This window comes from Limulus polyphemus, unplaced genomic scaffold (assembly GCF_000517525.1).
Source record: "Limulus polyphemus unplaced genomic scaffold, Limulus_polyphemus-2.1.2 Scaffold6192, whole genome shotgun sequence".
In the NCBI taxonomy this organism is placed as follows: Eukaryota; Metazoa; Arthropoda; class Merostomata; order Xiphosura; family Limulidae; genus Limulus; species Limulus polyphemus.
In genome coordinates, this window is record NW_013671802.1 from 34,110 (window position 1) to 39,906 (window position 5,797).

Consider the following 5,797-nt stretch of genomic DNA (forward strand, 5'->3'; position numbering starts at 1 on the left):
GGGGGGGGGGGGGGGGGGGTTCACTTAAACCCTTTTGCTCGTGTTAAGCGTTTCGCTAAGAACTAAATGCATATAAATTATAACACTCAGATTTTGTCTGTCCTGAAAGATGCACGCGTACTTCATTACCACGGATGTAAAAATACTGTAGTAGACATTTTGTACAACCCCCCCCCCCCTAGTGGCACAGGTGGTCAGAGCACAGATATCCCATTGCGTAGCTTTGTGTTTAGCTTCAAACAAACAAACAACATGTTAAAAGTTTAAAGTTTTTAAGAAGGCCTAACGTTAGGTCGTAGAATAAGCTTATTTATTGATAGTATCACATACTGTAAAGTTTAGCCCTAACTAAACTAAAGCAAAAAACGTACACAAGTTACAGCGTTAATTTATCTCTTTACCGAATATCGGCCGTACTTAATAAAGGCTTAACTAATGTTAGGCCTAAGACAAGTGGATTTGTAGATTTCGGTGTCTGCGTTTATAATTCCTTTGTATTACTCTAGAAATCCTGTATTTAAAGAAGTACTGTTGCAATAAAGATACTCATTTGACCACAAATGTTTTACGCGTCTCTGCTAGCAGTATTATAATAGCTTCGACTGAAGAACATAATATATTGGAGGAGCTTTTTTTTTCGGAACAATGCGCAAGTTTTCTTTATTTTTCTTTCATTAAAAATATGTTTAATTTACAACTTCATATACCCTTCTGAGTTGGCCTTTTTTTTTTTTAAGTACGCTTAGACAAAATTATAGCACTTAACTGAAGAGAACACGAAGAAAATTTTGAGGCTCGATCCTCGTAAACGTCGCCAGGACGACAACACATGATATATCCGATTCGTCGTCATCATGCCTTGTGGTATTCTTAACCTTGACTAAAGGCACGATACTACTGGCACGTGCCCAAAGATTACAGCTCTACATTTTTGGCAGATCAAGAAGCAATGGCGTCAAACAAGAAAGGGAGCGGATACGATAAGCAAGAAGACAAGGATCACTAAATGGTCACATTCCTAACAACCAAATATGTTTCCGTCAGGATCACTAGATGGCCACATTCCTAACAACCAATATGGTTCTGTCAGGATCACTATATGACCACATTCCTAACAACCAACGTGGTTCTGTCCTCTTTTTCTGTTTGTCATCTCGGTAAGCATATCTATGTTGTGACGCATCAAGGTCTGGGCATTACTCCAGGGGGGCTGTCCATTAATTACAATGTCAGTCTGAGGACGAATTAATGCGCGCAGAAGAACATTTGAGCGTATCATTAAAATGTTCTGTCTTTTTCTAAAATTTGCTTCAAAAGATACAATGTTAAAAAATCATGTTACAATTTCCTTTTCAATAACCTTTTTAGTTAAACCTAGATTCTTATATAGCGTCTAGTTTAATGTCTGAGGTATTTGGGTCAATGTTTTTCTCCAGGTCGAAGGTCACCCTAGTTTGATATACTACACTAGCAATGATTTAATACTCAAAGATTTTACGACATATAATAGTATTAGAAAATCACGTTGCAACAGTTACGAGTACTTGGATATCCATGACCCGGAACTCTTGGGGTCATGACCCGGAACTGGAAATAGCATTTTGTTTTTATTATACTTGTCATAAGACATTGATTTTTTTTGGCCTATTAATTCTTAACACTACATTATTTATTTAGTCCCTAAGGGATAGGATAAAGAATACAGTGGGAAACGATATGATAGGCCTAAAACCAATGTCTAACGACAAGTATAATTAATTGTAATCATGCTTAATCAACTTGACAAAAATTGATTATACCGTAATAGGGGTATTTGTTGTCATAAGAGATGGTTCCTGAAAAACTCTCTCAAATCATTCCCTAAATACTAGTTTGGATGTAGAGAAACGTGTGTTAAAGTATTACCGTAGAAACGTGTTATTTATGTAGGAATATTTTGGATTATCACAGGAGCATTGAGGTTGTCCCTAATCCTGTTCATTAATACAACTGATGTAGTATTATCATAGAAACGTGTTATTTATGTAGGAATATTTTGGATTATCACAGGAGTATTGATGTATTAATGAACAGGAATAGGGACAACCACTGATGAAGGTTTTTTTTCACAGGAACAGTTGATGTATTAACGAAACAAGATTAGGGACAACCACTGATGTAGAGTTTTTCACAGAAACAGTTGGTGTATTAATGAACAGGAATAGGGACAACCACTGATGTAGGGAAGTTTCACAGGAACAGTTGATGTATTAACGAAACAAGATTAGGGACAACCACTGATGTAGAGTTTTTTCACAGGAACAGTTGATGTATTAATGAACAGGAATAGGGACAACCACTGATATGGAGGTTCCAACAAAAACGTTTATAAAAGAGCCTGATATAGGTTCTTTTAAGTTTGCGTGTTTTTTTCGCTTTAAATTAAGATGTAATCGACGCTTCGTGTTTGAGGAGTTATTATATTTCACGTCAAATCATATTACTTGCACATTATATCTAACACTGAAGATAAGTAAGTTTATCCGTGTGTCATGTGCATAACACCAGGTTCAACGAACTCACCCGTGTGAGAATTTTATCGTAGCCAGATTTAATGTAAACATAAATCGCACACAGGACCTTGCTCATCTTCTGGAACCAACTATTTCTGTTTTGCCCTTAAAAATACTTCTAAATATCTTAATGCGGCCGACTTTTGGGCCTCGTTTGAAAAAACCATTACAACTTTTGTACGTGATCCTGTGTGCTAACTTCTTAATCAGAATATTATTATTTTAATCTATGTTTGTTAACAAATCCAATTTTTTATTTTACCACAGTGTGGCTTTATTGAAAAAAGTATGTTGTTTAAGTGAAGCCCAAACGTTTTGCTTTGTTACTTAACTATGAAAGAAAGGTGTCGCCACCTGCCTTACCTTTCTTTACCTTGTTTGTGTTTACTACAACTTTCTCTCTCTTGTTCTGGAACTGGAATGATTTTACGATCTTTCAAACGTATAACGACTTATTTCTGTAAAAGATGTACACTGGATGTGAAATTTGCTGTTCGGAAAAAGATAGAAGTTTTTTTTTAAACCACCTTTCCGTTTTTTTTAAAAAAATCACACGCACGTTGCCGATAGGTTACAGCACCCTTGAAAAGGTCGGGGGAGAACTGTGTTTAAACGACATCGCCCAGCCCCCCGGGCTTCTGGCTTCAGCATATAGACGCTCGGTCTTGCTTCAGTTGAAGGAAGCTGATATTTTTTTTTCTTTAACGTACATGCTAAAACACACACCTCTGTAGAAATCAACACCTTACCAAAGATGTAGCACGATTATACTAACAGTACGGGCCATTCTAACGTCAATATATTTTCCAATTTGGAAACTAGCCAGTGTTTGTTTGGTTCGTGTGACAAGACCAGTTAGAGATTTTATAAAACCACAATCGCTCATTACTGTTAGACAACAAGATCCATGAACTCACGACTCGGTTGGCTGTTCGTGCTGCTAAGTGTAAATGTTCTGATTTAATTACTTTTTTTTTACAACCTCATGAATAATGTTTAAAAAACTTATTCCTGTAAACCGTATGCTTGTTAAGCAATCACAGAAGCTCAAATTATAGCTTCTCAGCTATAAATTTGATGGTCGTTAATCGCTTACGATGGATAACTCTATATCCACACTTTTGTGCAGCGTAGCAGAATTTTGAAGATGAGGATGAATGATGTAAACATTACACTTTCGTTACATTAGCGTTTGGTGTTAAAAAACCGTTACATTAGCGGTTGGTGTTAAAAAAACCCGTTACATTAGCGTTTGGTGTTAAAAAAACCGTTACATTAGCGTTTGGTGTTAAAAACCCCGTTACATTAGCGGTTGGTGTTAAAAAACCGTTACATTAGCGGTTGGTGTTAAAAACCCGTTACATTAGCGGTTGGTGTTAAAAAACCGTTAAATTAGCGGTTGGTGTTAAAAAACCGTTACATTAGCGGTTGGTGTTTAGAAAAACCGTTATATTAGCGGTTGGTGTACAAAAAAACCCCGTTACGTTAGCGGTTCGTGTTTTAAAAAAACGTTATATTAGCGGTTGGTGTTAAAAAACCCGTCAGACCAGCACTTGCACACTGCACGTTTTAAAAGACTGCTTAAAACAAGTTACACACCACACGTTTTAAGAGACTACGTAATACAAGATACACACCACACGTTTTAAGACTACGTAATACAAGTTACACACCACACGTTTTAAGAGACTGCTTAAAACAAGTTACACACCACACGTTTTAAGACTACGTAATACAAGTTACACACCACACGTTTTAGGAGACTATGTAATACAAGTTACACACTACACGTTTTAAGACTACGTAATACAAGTTACACACCACACGTTTTAAGAGACTATGTAATACAAGTTACACACCACACGTTTTAAGACTACGTAATACAAGATACACACCACACGTTTTAAGAGACTACGTAATACAAGATACACACCACACGTTTTAAGAGACTGCTTAAAACAAGTTACACACCACATGTTTTAAGACTACGTAATACAAGTTACACACCACACGTTTTAAGACTACGTAATACAAGTTACACACCACACGTTTTAAGAGACTACGTAATACAAGTTATGACATGCTTTGATTCCATTAACAATTATTACATGTAACATGTTCTACACGTGTTTATTGTTACATATAGCTTATTTTACGCCTGCCAATGATCGTTACATAGTTTTGTTCTACGCGTTTCAATAGTTGTTACATAGGTTCTGTTTTATACAAAGCCTCATCCAAATAACTGTCATACACCCTTCAGCTAGTTTTAGTAAGCCGCACGAATTCACACATCTCGTATTTGAAATGGAGCCTAATATCAGTTTACTTTGTCAACAGTTTGGTTGCACGTGCCACGTGGGGAATGGTTTCATACTGTGTATTCAGTAGTGAAATGTGTTTACAATAAAAACTCGTTGTTCGCTAACAAAACCAAAACCATACATGAAAAACTATCTCCTATACCAGGTTTCTATAGTTACACGATAAAAAAGAAAACGTAAAAACCTCAGCCAAAGTGAATGCTCCGAAAAAAAAAAGGATTTAAAACACGTGGTCCTAAAATAAATGTTCACACACAGGCCAAGATTTTGAAACGCGGCCGAAAACAATGTTGAAATGTAATTAGGTCGAAATACGCACTTATATAAACACAAAGCTAAAGACTCGGTCGGGTAAGTAAATTAGAAACAGATAATAGGCTTAAGGGTTAATGAAATGATGAAGAATGTCGCATGTACGGACAGGAGTTACTCAAAGCATTTAGATAATCCCGGAGATTTGATAAGGGAAACAAAACACTGAGTAAAAACTTTCATTCTTCCTTATCTGTTCCCGTTTCGTCGTCATTTTTTAACTCGTCGAAATAAACGGGGAATAAGATGAGTATGACGAGAAGAACTCGACTAGAACTCAAGCAGACGTTTGGGCCGGAAGTACAGCTCGTGTTCTGGACATTAACCTTAACCATGATGTCCAAAATGTTGACCGCAGATAACCTCCGTAAGTTCAACAACCAGCATCCTCGTAAGACGCTTTGATTGAAGCCCATGACAACCAGCATCCTCGTAAGACGCTTTGATTGAAGCCCATGACAACCAGCCTCCTCGTAAGACGCTTTGATTGAAGCTCATGACAACCAGCCTCCTCGTTAGACGCTTTGATTAAAGCCCATGACAACCAGCCTCCTCGTAAGACGCTCTATGTAACATGAGATGTAATCTTCAGGAGCCTCGGAACTACCT

At 37.1% G+C, this 5,797-nt stretch overlaps 1 long non-coding RNA gene across 1 annotated transcript in view; it reads left to right on the forward strand.

The window, feature by feature from the left end:
* Nucleotides 1-5,551, forward strand: part of LOC111089425 — a 26,976-nt gene extending 21,425 nt beyond the window's left edge. The window contains exon 5 of the long non-coding RNA XR_002613718.1: nucleotides 5,280-5,551. This is a non-coding gene — a long non-coding RNA (uncharacterized LOC111089425). The remainder of the gene's footprint in view (nucleotides 1-5,279) is intronic.
* The last annotated feature ends 246 nt before the right edge of the window (nucleotides 5,552-5,797 follow it).